Source organism: Apium graveolens, chromosome 7 (assembly GCF_009905375.1).
Source record: "Apium graveolens cultivar Ventura chromosome 7, ASM990537v1, whole genome shotgun sequence".
Classification (NCBI taxonomy): domain Eukaryota; kingdom Viridiplantae; phylum Streptophyta; class Magnoliopsida; order Apiales; family Apiaceae; genus Apium; species Apium graveolens.
The window spans coordinates 116,694,894-116,707,757 of NC_133653.1; the positions used below are offsets into that span (position 1 = coordinate 116,694,894).

Here is a 12,864-nt window from a genome sequence, read left to right on the forward strand (position 1 = left end):
ATATTCTCATCAAGTTTCCTCCATTTTGCATCTAGCTCTTGCTCAACTGCTGTAATATCAAGCTTTTTAGATTTCCCATTTGATTCCAACTTAGCAGCTGCTATCTTGATTAGATAAATGTTGTCCAAGACTGGTGGCTTAGTGAAAGCAATTGCTGGAACAATCACCTTGCTGACTTGAATATTGAGCACTTTCTCCCCCTCACTTGTTGACTTCCCCTGACTAACTGGGACAATTAAGTCTTTCTCCCCCTTTTTGTTAGCATCAAGTTGAGTGGAGGAACAAGTTTGTGCAGCCACTAGTTTCTGACGTAGCTGAGTGTTAAGTGGCATTTATGACACTTATTTATGTTCTAATAAGCTTTGAATTGGTGTATTTGTACTCAAGTTATTTGTGTTTTAACGTGTTTTCAAGTATTTTTGCATTTCAGGCTTTACTTCATGGATCGGGTGAATTAGCATTGTTTTGATGCTAATATAGTGTTTAGGATGTGTTGAAATAAAAGCTTGAAAGACTGGCTTGAGGCTGCAAGGAATAAAGAAGAGGAAAAAATAAAGTTTTGGCAGAAGGCAGGCGCGCCCGCGCTGGTGTTGCGCGCAGCCGCGCCGGGGGAACAGAAAATCAACGCGCCCGGGCTGGTAAAGCGCGCGGCCGCGTTGGGTCGGGATAAAAAAATCCTGATTCTTTTGCAATTCAAATTCTGGACTCCTGGGATGCATGGACTGCTATATAAACATAACTTAGGTCGTTTTTCAAGAGGAATATTCAGAGATATTAAGAGATTCAGAGTTTTCAAGACATAAAGGAAGGAGAATACGACAAGAAACCTTTTTGGCACAATTCAACAAAGGCGAAGACGATCTAGTTTATTCTTGTGAATCTTTGTTTTGAGTTGTAATTCGGATCTTTGTTTCTTGTTTTGCTGAACCTATATTCTTGTGTGTACTTTGGTTTTATTTATTCGTATAAAGACTACGTTTGTTATATCATGTTTTCATTGGAACCCACGTTGGCGATGAGTTCGATTATGGGTTAATCGTTATCGTGGGGTTCTAGCGGATTTATTTATGGATTCCTTTATTTAAATTGTTTGATGCCTTAGTATGTGGTGATTGTATGATATCCTAGTATTGGTTATGCATATTCGTCTTGTGAGCATCGCGAACTTATAAGATAGCGTGTTAATTCTTAATGAAGCGAAAGTGAATTTAAAGATTTAGAACTTGCCATGCTAGCATAGGTTCATGTATTGTTATGCATGATTTGTAGGTAATTTTACCCATCTTACTTGCCCTATGTAATCAAGATAGATAACTTGTGCTTAAACCGTTATGTTGTCAAATTCTATAGACATATAGGGTCTCAATATAATTGGTGCCTATTCAGCTTCTATCTCTTTTATGGATGTCTGGTAGAATGGTACTCGTGCAACGAAAGTTGGCGTTTATCAGTTTCGTGTTGTCTGATTAGTGTCATCACCATTGCAATGTAAGGTTGAGAATAATAAGGCTATTGAATGAAGTACTTAATGAAGTTAGAATCCCATGTCTACCATATATATTAACTCAGTCTATTTTATTCTCGTAGTTATAATAGTTAGCGTAATTCTTAGTTATAAACATTCTCACTTTGTTAAAGTCTTAGCATTGAATAATAACCATATATTGTTGCTTAGGTGCGTAATTTAGATAGTTAACCAATACAATCTCTGTGGGATCGAATCTGATTTATATCTTATACTACTTGCGAACGCGTATACTTGCGTGAATATTAGCGTATATTTAACGACTAACAAGTTTCTGGCGCCGCTGCCGGGGACTGCAGTGTTAATTACTAGTTTATATGCTTTCCATCAGTGGTCATTAAAGTTCATTGACTCGGACATTGTTACTTATTTGTTTCCTTGTTTATTTCCAGGTGATTTAGCGAGGGTGTATTCCTACGCGTTTGCGTACTTGTAAGAGAACACTGGATAAAGCCGAGGAAGAACTTGTGGTTGTTTGTCAGGAAGTTTTTGAGAAAGAAAAAAAGGTAGAAGAAGAAGAGAAAGTTGAAGAGCCAATTTTAGTAGCTATGGGTGATCAAGTAGAAAATATGAAGGCTTTTATGGACTATTCTAAGCCTAAGATTAATGGCATTCAATCTAGCATCATTAGACCAGCCATCACGGACAACACTTTTGAGATCAAGTCAAGTAGGATCCAGATGATACAGAACTCAGTTCAGTTTGAAGGTTCTCCTACCGAAGACCCCAACATGCACATCAGGGATTTTATCGAGATCTGCGACACTTTCAAGTTCAATGGTGTGACTAAAGATGCTATCAAGTTGCGAATCTTCCCATTCTCTTTGAGGGAAAAAGCTAAGTGTTGGTTACACTGTCTATAGGCAGGGTCTATCACAACTTGGGAAGATCTTGCTCAAAAGTTTCTCACTAAATTTTTTCCCATGGAGAAGACTGCAACAATCAGGAATGCTCTTACCCATTTCACGCAGCAAACTGGAAAATCTCTGTGTGAGGCTTGGGATCGATATAAGGAGATGCTAAGGAAGTTCCCTCACCATGGCATGCCTGATTGGATGATTATCAACTATTTCTACAATGGATTGGGTCCTACTTCTAGGCCCATGCTTGATGCAGTATCAGGAGGAGCCTTGTGGGCTAAGAGCTACGATGAAGCTTATGAACTTATTGAGCTGATGACTACTAATGAGTACCAAAATCCTTCCCAGAGACTGACTCAGGGAAAAGTTGCAGGAATTCTGGAGTTGGATGCAGCAACTGCTATAGCTGCCTAACTTAAGGCTTTGACAATGAAGGTGGAAACTTTGGCTAATTATGGAGTTAATCAAATCTCTAGTGTCTGTGAGCTTTGTGCTGGTGCCCATGAGACTGATCAGTGCGCAATTTCTAATGAATCAGCTCAGTTCGTGAGCAAATTCCAGTGATCGCAGCAACCTGTGCCAGCCCTATCATCCAAACAACCGCAATCATACTAATTTCAGTTGGATCAATGCTCAGAATGCGGTTCAACAGCCTTATCAGCAGTATCCATCTAAATAGTACAACCCCCTGGTTTTCAGCAACCGCAGTATGCACCAAAATAACAACTCCAGCTGCAACAACCCAATGAAAAATCTGAATTAGAGGAGTTGAAGCTTATGTACAAGAGCCAAGCGGTTTCTATCAAGACCTTGAAAAATCAAATTGGGCAAATTGCCAATATCTTGCTAAATCATCAACCTGGTACATTGCCAAGTAACACTGAAGTGCCAGGAAAGAAGGAAGCTAAGGAGCAGGTAAAGGCAATCACTTTAAGGTCTGAAAAGGTCGCTAATCCCAAACAAACTCAAGACTTGACTGAAAAAGCTGGAGCTGTGAAAGAAGTAGAGCAACAGGATGAAGAAGTGGAACCAAGGAAGACTACTGTTGAGCACACTCTTCCTGAGGGTAGTACAGGGGAGAAACAGATCTATCCTCTACCGCCTTTTCCTAAGAGGCTGCAGAAGAAAAAGCTGGACAAGCAATTCGAGAAGTTTCTGGAGGTGTTTAAGAAACTTCATATCAACATACCTTTCGATGAGGCTCTTGAGCAGATGCCTAGTTATGCAAAGTTTATGAAAGGTATTCTCTCTCGGAAGGTGAAGCTAGATGATCTAGAGACTATCGCTCTCACGAAGGAATGCAGTGTTGTGCTACAGCAGAAGTTGCCTCCGAAGCTTAAAGATCCAAAAAGCTTCAATATTCCATGTACTATTGGAAAAATATCTTTCGACAGATGCTTCTGTGACTTGGGAGCCAGCATCAATCTGATGCCTTTGTCATTCTTCAAGCAATTGGACTTACCTGATCCCAAACCAACTTACATGACCTTGCAATTGGCCGACCGTTCTATTACATATCAGAGAGGTATTGTGGATGATGTCCTGGTCAAGGTGGATAAACTCATCTTCCCTGCTGATTTCGTCATTCTTGATTTCGAGGAGGATAAGAAGATTCCCATAATCTTGGGAAGGCTTTTCTTGGCAACTGGCTGAACCTTGATTGATGTACATAAGGGTGAGCTTATAATGCGAGTGTTGGATCAGGATGTGACTTTCAATATGTTCAATGCTATGAAATTTCCTACTGATAATGGGGAGTGCTTAAAAGTCGAGTTGGTCGATTCTGTGATCACATCGGAACTTGATCAAATGCTAAGGTCTGATGCCTTAGAAAAATCCTTGTGGGAAATTCGGACAGTGAAAATGACGAAGGTGATGAGCAACTGCAGTATTTGAATGCTTCTCCCTGGAAAAGGAAGATCGATATGCCTTTTGAATCTCTTGGAATGGAAGAATTGAGCAAGGCTCCTAAATGCCTCAAGCCTTCGATTGAAGAAGCTCCTACTCTTGAGCTTAAGCCTTTACCTGAACATTTGAGGTATGCTTTTTTAGGTGATGCATCTACTCTTCCCGTTATTATTGCATCTGACCTTTCAGGTAGCGATGAGGAAAAGCTTTTGAGAATTCTAAGAGAGTTCAAATCGGAAATTGGATGGATTATAGTAGATATCAATGGAATCAGCCCTTCTTACTGCATGCATAAAATTCTGTTAGAAGAAGGTAGAAAACCTACAGTCGAGCAACAAAGAAGACTTAATCCAATCATGAAGGAAGTAGTGAAGAAGGAAATTCTAAAGTGGCTAGATGCAGGGATCATTTATCCTATCTCTGACAGTTCATGGGTAAGCCTGGTTTAATGTGTACCAAAGAAAGGTGTTATTACTGTGGTAGCAAATGAGAAGAATGAGCTGATTGTTACACGGACAGTCACTGGGTGGAGAGTCTGTATGGACTACAGGAAGCTAAACAAGGCCACTAGGAAGGATCATTTTCCCTTGCCCTTCATTGATCAGATGCTTGATAGGTTGGCTGGTCATGAGTACTGTTGTCTTCTGGATGGGTATTCGGGTTATAATCAGATTTGTATCGCTCCAGAAGATCAGGAGAAAACTACCTTCACTTGTCCATTCGGTACATTCGCCTTCAGATGAGTTTCTTTTGGTCTGTGTGGAGCACCAGCCACATTTCAGCGATGTATGATAGCTATCTTTTCTGACATGATTGGCTAGATTGTGGAAGTGTTCATGGACGACTTCTCAGTCTTTGGCGATTCTTTTGATGAATGCTTGCAAAATCTTGGACACGTCTCCAAGAGGTGCGTTGAGACCAATCTGGTTCTAAATTAGGAGAAATATCACTTCATGGTGCGTCAAGGCATAATTCTCGGGCACAAGGTTTCTAGTAAGGGTCTTGAGGTTGATAAGGCCAAGGTGGGGGTCACTGAGAATCTTCCCCCACCTATTTCTGTCAAGGGAATTCTTAGTTTTCTTGGTCACGCGGGTTTCTACAGGCGTTTTATCAAGGACTTCTCAAAAATTTCGAAGCCATTGTGTAGTTTACTAGAGAAAGATGTTCCTTTTAAATTTGATGACGAGTGCCTTGCAGCATTTGAGACATTAAAGAAGAGTCTAATCACGGCACCTGTCATAACCGCACCTAATTGGAATGAGCCTTTTGAGATGATGTGTGATGTAAATGATTATGCAATTGGAGCAGTTCTTGGGCAGAAGAAGAACAACATATTTCATGTGGTCTACTATGCTAGTAAGACCCTCAACGGTGCTCAACTGAATTATATTATTACGGAGAAATAACTTTTGGCTATTGTTTACGGTTTTGAGAAATTTCGATCTTATCTACTTGGGACTAAGGTGACAGTGTTCACTGATCACGCTGCAATTCGATATCTCGTCTCGAAGAAGGACTCGAAGCCTAGATTGATTCGATGGGTTCTTTTGCTCCAAAAATTTGAACTAGAGATCAAGGACAAAAAAGGAACTGAAAATCAAGTTATTGATCATCTCTCGCGTTTAGAGAATCCTAATGCTACTTCATTGGATACGACATTGATAAATGAGTTTTTTCCCGACGAGCAGCTGTTTGGAGTACAAGAAGAAGAGCCGTGGTTTGCAGACATTATGAACTACCTTGTGAGAAACATCATGCCTCCCGACTTATCTTATGCTCAAAGGAAGAAGTTTCTACATGAAGTGATGTGGTATATGTGGGATGAACCGTTTCTTTTTCGCCAGGGAGCTGATCAAATCATCAAGAGATGTATTCCTAACAGTGAAATGGGGGGAATCTTGCGAGATTGCCACTCAACGGCTTATGGAGGACATTATGGTGGAGAAAAAACAGCAGCTCGTGTTTTTCAAGCAGGTTCCTTTTGGCCAACATTGTTAAAAGATGCGCATCAGTTCATTTTGAAATGTGATCGATGTCAATGTGTGGGTACTATGACTAAAAAGGATGAGATGCCTCTTAATGTGCTTCTCGAGGTTGAGGTCTTCAATGTTTGGGGAATTGACTTTATGGGGCCATTTGTCTCATCTTGCAATAATCAGTATATCTTTGTAGCACCCCCAGATCCGGGGTCGGGGATCCGGGTTGTCACGAGTTCCATTTCCCTTATTAACACCCAATCTTAATAATTTCTCAACTACTCTGCACTGTGACCCCACAATAAACACACACACCACACGTTATAGTCTCAGAGATGAACATCCAAAAATAATCACAAGTCGTTTTATTCCACAATTATATGTCAATACACCTTAAAAAGGTTCTGAATAAATTTACATTTCATTGCCATTATTACAATTCATAAATATACATAAATCTGGTACATCAAAAGTTGAATCCTAGTCTATTGGTAGTTCCCTACCTCAGCTACAGTGACTTCAATGCCTATAGGAAGCTGCGAAACGCTTCCTATCTGATCGCGAATTGGGAGCTTGGTCCTGTTCATCTTATCTATCTGATGTTGTGTGATGAAAGAAGAAAGCAAGGGTGAGCAGCAAGCCCACCAAAATAATATGTATAATGATTAATAGTATATGAGTCTACTCATAATACTCATGAAAATCTTGGTCAAAAGAAATGAACCAAGTTTGATATCTTAATGCGATGAAGTCGCAAAATATTCAGTATATATACATATATACTTTTCAAAATATTGGAAGTCCTCTTCCATGCATAATATACACAAAGTCCCAGTGTATAACTGTATATAAAAAAATATCGTTGCAAGGTGATCTCATATATCTAACCTTGTCTCAACGTTTTTCTGAAAATCTTTGTCATTCATAAGACAATTATTAATTATATATAAGTTTAAAAGATTAGGTTACCAAATACCCCAATATACTTATATCTTTCCCAATACTACTTGAACTACCACCGTTCAAGTTATAATCAGTTTCAAAAGTTCATCACATAGATGAGACTACAAGACAAGATTTGAATAGATTCAATCTTTGAAATATTATTGAATGAAAAAGTTATGAGATACTTTATTTAGTCCCGATATATATATAACCACATATATATACCCCTTTCAACATTTCCTGAAACCTCTGTTATGTAAAGTATGAACAGAGTTTGAAACATCCAATGAATTTTGGAAAGGAAAAGAATTTTGGCATAAACCCGATATCTCGCTGATCAGGCAAAGATACCAATAAGTAACCTTTTCTACTGTAGATGGATGAATTCCTCACCGGTCATCACCCTGGCCGCATTAGGACCTCGCGCTAGACCGTACCCCGGCCCCTCACGCGTTGATGGACTGCCACCCAGCCACTTACACAATAATAGACCGTACCCCGGCCTGTCGCTTATGCCGACTCAATTAGATGGGCTTACTTCCCGAACGTTGGGCAAGTAATCAATTCATTTACCAAAACTGCAACCTCGTTGCGAATATAAAATACACCACAGAGCCGGATTCCCCAGGTTTTGAGCGAGTATTTAAATCCCCTTAAAAAGGAAGATCTTAAATATAAAAATGAGTTTTGGGATCCGCTCTGACTTTAAAAAAATCATTTTGAAGACTCGAAAACACTTTAAAGAGTGTTTGGAGTAAAGCTGATTTAATGAAGTAAATCAGTCCCCAGAATATTAGAAAATATCTGAATATTATTAATTAAATAATATTCCCATAAAGAATAATCTTTATAAAAATAATTGAAGTAGAAGTATTAAAACTTATACTTGAAATAAACATTAAATAACCAAAGATATACTTATATGAAAGTATTATCTTTATTTGAATAATCGAAAATAAGTTTGATTATTAACACCTTAATCTTTAATAAAATAAAGAATATATTACAGCACATAATCGGAGTCATAGATCCTCAAATGAATATTCAAATAATATTCATTAAATAATATAAACTGAGTCATAAGCCCTCGAATGAATATTCGAAATAATATTCAATAAATAAATAAGCTGAGTCATAAGCCCTCGAATGAATATTCGAAATAATATTCAATAAATAAATAAGCTGAGTCATAAGCCCTCGAATGAATATTCGAAATAATATTCAATAAATAAATAAGCTGAGTCATAAGCCCTCGAATGAATATTCGAAATAATATTCAATAAATAAATAAGCTGAGTCATAAGCCCTCGAATGAATATTCAAATAATATTCAGATAAATAAATAAAAGGAGTCATACGCCTTCGAATAATATTTAAAATAATATTCATTAATAAAATAAAGTTAAAGTTATCGGATAAACCTTATTCGATTAATAGTTTTAAAAACTATATCCATATATATATATAAATAAATATATATATATATATAATATACTCGGGAACATCGACTCCCGGTTTAGAAATATGTTCACCTTTTATCCCCTATACTAAGGGTATACGCAACTACTTGCTTATTTCTAGCATAGGTATTATGCAACTATAAGCATTGAAATCAACAGATAGATAACCAGATTACGAAACAGACATGCATATATACCATATTAGCATGCTCCAATATATCGCAAAATTTGCTAATAACAATCATGCAATATCACAAGATAATGCATATACATATATTTACATCACAGCAACAGTATAACGGGTAGAAAACTTGCCTGAGCGACTGGGGGTTACGAATGGCTCGGGACGAGTCTGGTAACCTATAAGCAACAAGTAAGTTGGAATTAAACCAAATTCACTTGTAAATCTATACTTTAACTAACTTAGACTCTAACGCTCGTTTTGCTCTCACTGATTCGCTTAAGTCACTCGGGTACCCTCGGCTCCACCATTTTTAATAATTTAACCTTTACGAGTTTTAAAGCGATTCCTTCGCGAGGGACTTACCAACTGCCTAAAACACTTACCATAAATGTTTCATGCATTAATTAACCCTTTTTGGTCTTTAACCTACATTTCAAAGTAAGGCGAGGGGAAAAGTTTCGTTCGCGAAACGCCGTTACTTGAAACGGTCGTTTCTCCTAAACCGTGCATCGGAATCGAACGAACTACATATCAAAACGAAGCTCGTAACATGAGCTATCTAAACATGACAATGGTCAAAACCTAGCAGTGAGTTCAAGGGTTCTGATGTTAAGAACAAAAACAGTCTACGGTAAATCGGACATTACGACGGCTATGTTTACGCGATTTCCCAAATTTAAACCAACTCAAAACAACCACAATCCAACCCCAATTCACAACCCAATCCAAACTCCATCCATACTTTATCATAACAGCCCCAACAACTCAACATTAACAATTTATACTATTCTTTATCATGAATTTAAACTACACTTAAGTTCATTAATCAACAACCAAGATTTACAACTCCAAAAACAACCCAAAACCAACTAATCTCTACATACACAACCATCAAGCCTCTCATGAACTATATTACTCATATTATGCTCTTAACATTCAATAACAAATCTTGGTTAAGAGATTATACCTTCCTTGAAGCTTTTAATCCATGAAAGATCCTTGGAATGTCCATGGAAGCCTTAATATATGCTTAAGCTACCTTGACCTTGCAAATAAAATCAAGAATCACAAATTTGTTCTTGAAAGTTACTATTCACCCTAAACTAAAATGATTTGTTTGAGATAGAAAACCTTTGATTCAAGCACTCAAACTACTTGCTCTTCTTAGTTATGAAATATAGGATCCAAAGAAACAAACCTTATAATTTTCCATGGAGTATAGCTTGTGTTTTGAATTTCTAATTCACCATTTTGGTGAAAAATTCGAAATGAAGAAGATGAAAAGGGGGGAGAGAGAAGCTTGCTTTGTTTTCTTGATCTTTGTGCATAAAAAGCTTGGTTGATATCCTTTTGTTTTGTTAATTACCTTTTAACCATGGTAAAATTTGTGTGGCTTGAAATCAACCAACAATACCTTCCCTTTGGTCATGATTATGTCATCCTCCTATGTCATCTTCCCACACTTGTCATCTTCTTGTTGGTGTGGTGACATCATCATCACTAACCTCTTTGATTAGCTCTTAATTACTTGGCTAATGACCGCTGATCTGTTATACGGTTCACTTAACTTTCGTTCTCGTTTATCGTTTGAGGGATCATACCCGGGATCTTATTACTTGGGTTCCCTTAACCTTTCTCAATACATTATATTCCTTTTATGATCCTCTCTTATAATCCTTGAATTTAAATCCTTTTAATCATGTTACCTTATACTCAATTCTTTCCGTATCTAGTGGATTTTCGGGAAAAATCAAAGTGTTCGGAATTGGATTCTGACGATCTTTACATACACTTATATCCCATATAAAGTACTAATAAAATCTCAGAATATCCATATCAGAACCCCTACATAGTGTGGCATGAAAAGTTTTCTCATTCAGCAAAAACACTATTCATAAGGGTTTCAAAAATTTCCCAAAAATTGGGGTTATTACAGTCTCCCCTCCTTAAAAGGATTCCGTCCCGGAATCAGATAGAAAATGAATAGGGATACTCTCTTAGCATTGCACTTTCTAACTCTCAAGTAAATTTTCCCATATTGTGGTCCTACCACCAAACTCTGCCTAGTTTGATAACCCTTCTCCAAAGCACTTGTTCCCTTTTCACTCTATAACCCTTCCTGGTTGCTCCATATAGGTTACGTCGGGTTACATATCTATGCGCTCATATGCCTCTATTTGTCTGGCATCCGAATTACACTTCCATAACATTGATACGTGGAATACGTTATGAACTTGTTGCAGGTTCGGGGGTAAGGCTAGCTCCTATGCTAACTTCCCAAACGTCTTAATATATCCAAGGGTCCAACAAATTGTAGACTTAGCTTTCCTTTCTTTCCGAACCTCATCAATCCTTTTCAAGGGTTTCCAAGGGGATACCTATAACATTACTAGGCCCCCTATTTCATACTCTTTGTCCTTTTTTGAGTCAAATCAGCATACCTCTTATGTCCATCTTGGGTTACTACCAGCCGTCCTCTGATTAGATCTATTATATCCCTGGTCCTTTGGACTACTGCGGGTCCGAGCATCTTGCGCTCTACAACTTCATCCTAACATAAGGGAGATCGACATTATCTTCCCTCAAGGATCTCATAAGGTGACACCTCGATAATGACATATGATCTATTGTCGTGATATAACTAAATCCGCGTTAAGTGATCATTCCAAATTCTTTCAAGTCTATTGCACAGACTCTCATTATAGCGTTTAGCATTAGAGCTTTTGCTTCTTAATACCCATTCTTTTCTAGTTCGTAATCGCTACAACCTTCCGTTCCTAATATTATACTAGTTATACTTTTGCTCGTTAGCGTTCTATAACCTTTTAATGACCACGACAACCTTAGTATCACGAATGTGTTTCCATTCCGCATACTACCACTACTTTATTACTCCTTTTTCAGTTGTTTCTATTTTCCAAAATTTGATCAATCAAATAGAAGTAAAGGAATTTGTTGAGAGATCACTATGATCATGAACACTTGTTATATTGCATAGTTAGTACAGAAGGTGGCCAGCCTTTAGTACTTGACAAGCAATTAAACAATAGATGGTATCCTACTAGGCTTCTATCACACAGATAGATAGTCATTCGGCAATACCTCCCCTTCTGGAAGGGTTGTTCTTCTCAGATTACATGAAATGAAAAGAAGAGAAAAGAACGAACTGAAGAGAATTGTATATATAAAAAATATATATATATATATATACTGCCACAAAATATCTGGCTTGGAACCTACCTCTGAATTATAGAGGTTTGTCATAGGAGAACAAAACATAAACGTATTTATATCAGCATCAAGTATTATAGCATCGTATTTCCCATGCCTAAATATTTCTATTCCGTCCATCATTCTATGGACCCATGCTCTTCTTCGAGCTTATACACAATCACCTTTGAAACTCCCTCGATATCGAAAATCGAATCTGGGATCTCATTCTAGACCTCATCGTTACTAGAATCCATTTCTATACCGCAACCTTCTTCGTATAATAATACGACTCTCTATTGATAAGAAAGAATAATTATTCACTAGGTAGATACTTTACTTAATTAGTCTATCAATGATAACTTATACACTACCACGACCCGATTAGTGGTACTCAATCTCAACACCCATTCCAATACAACTCTCACGGTTGTAATCAGCTCACTACTCGCAGAATCATTGCTGCCTTACTATGGTCCACCACTGACCCACTGTCATCATTCACTTTCCATGAAATCTTAATAGCTAACCATACGGAGTCCATTCATATCATATCGAATTCTTCTAAGGAGGTAACATGATCACCATTCTTGATTCATGAAGAACACTCCTGATCCTGACGTACATTCATGACGTGAAGCAGATAAAATTGCAGAAGAGTTTCAATCAAAGCAACGATAGCAGGTTAATACCATTCTTAATCATATGCCTTAAATAGAAGACTTAACTCAAAGGTTCGTCTAGTCCTTTTGGAAATATGGTCCTGGCTTATCCCAAGATAGGACCTCCTAAGATA

At 37.7% G+C, this 12,864-nt stretch overlaps 1 non-coding gene across 1 annotated transcript; it reads right to left on the reverse strand.

Annotated features, from left to right (window-relative positions):
- Positions 1 to 2,463: 2,463 nt before the first annotated feature.
- LOC141676100 (small nucleolar RNA R71) lies at positions 2,464 to 2,570 on the reverse strand. The gene has a single exon (XR_012556708.1). It is a non-coding gene; the product is annotated as a small nucleolar RNA R71 (small nucleolar RNA).
- Positions 2,571 to 12,864: the final 10,294 nt, after the last annotated feature.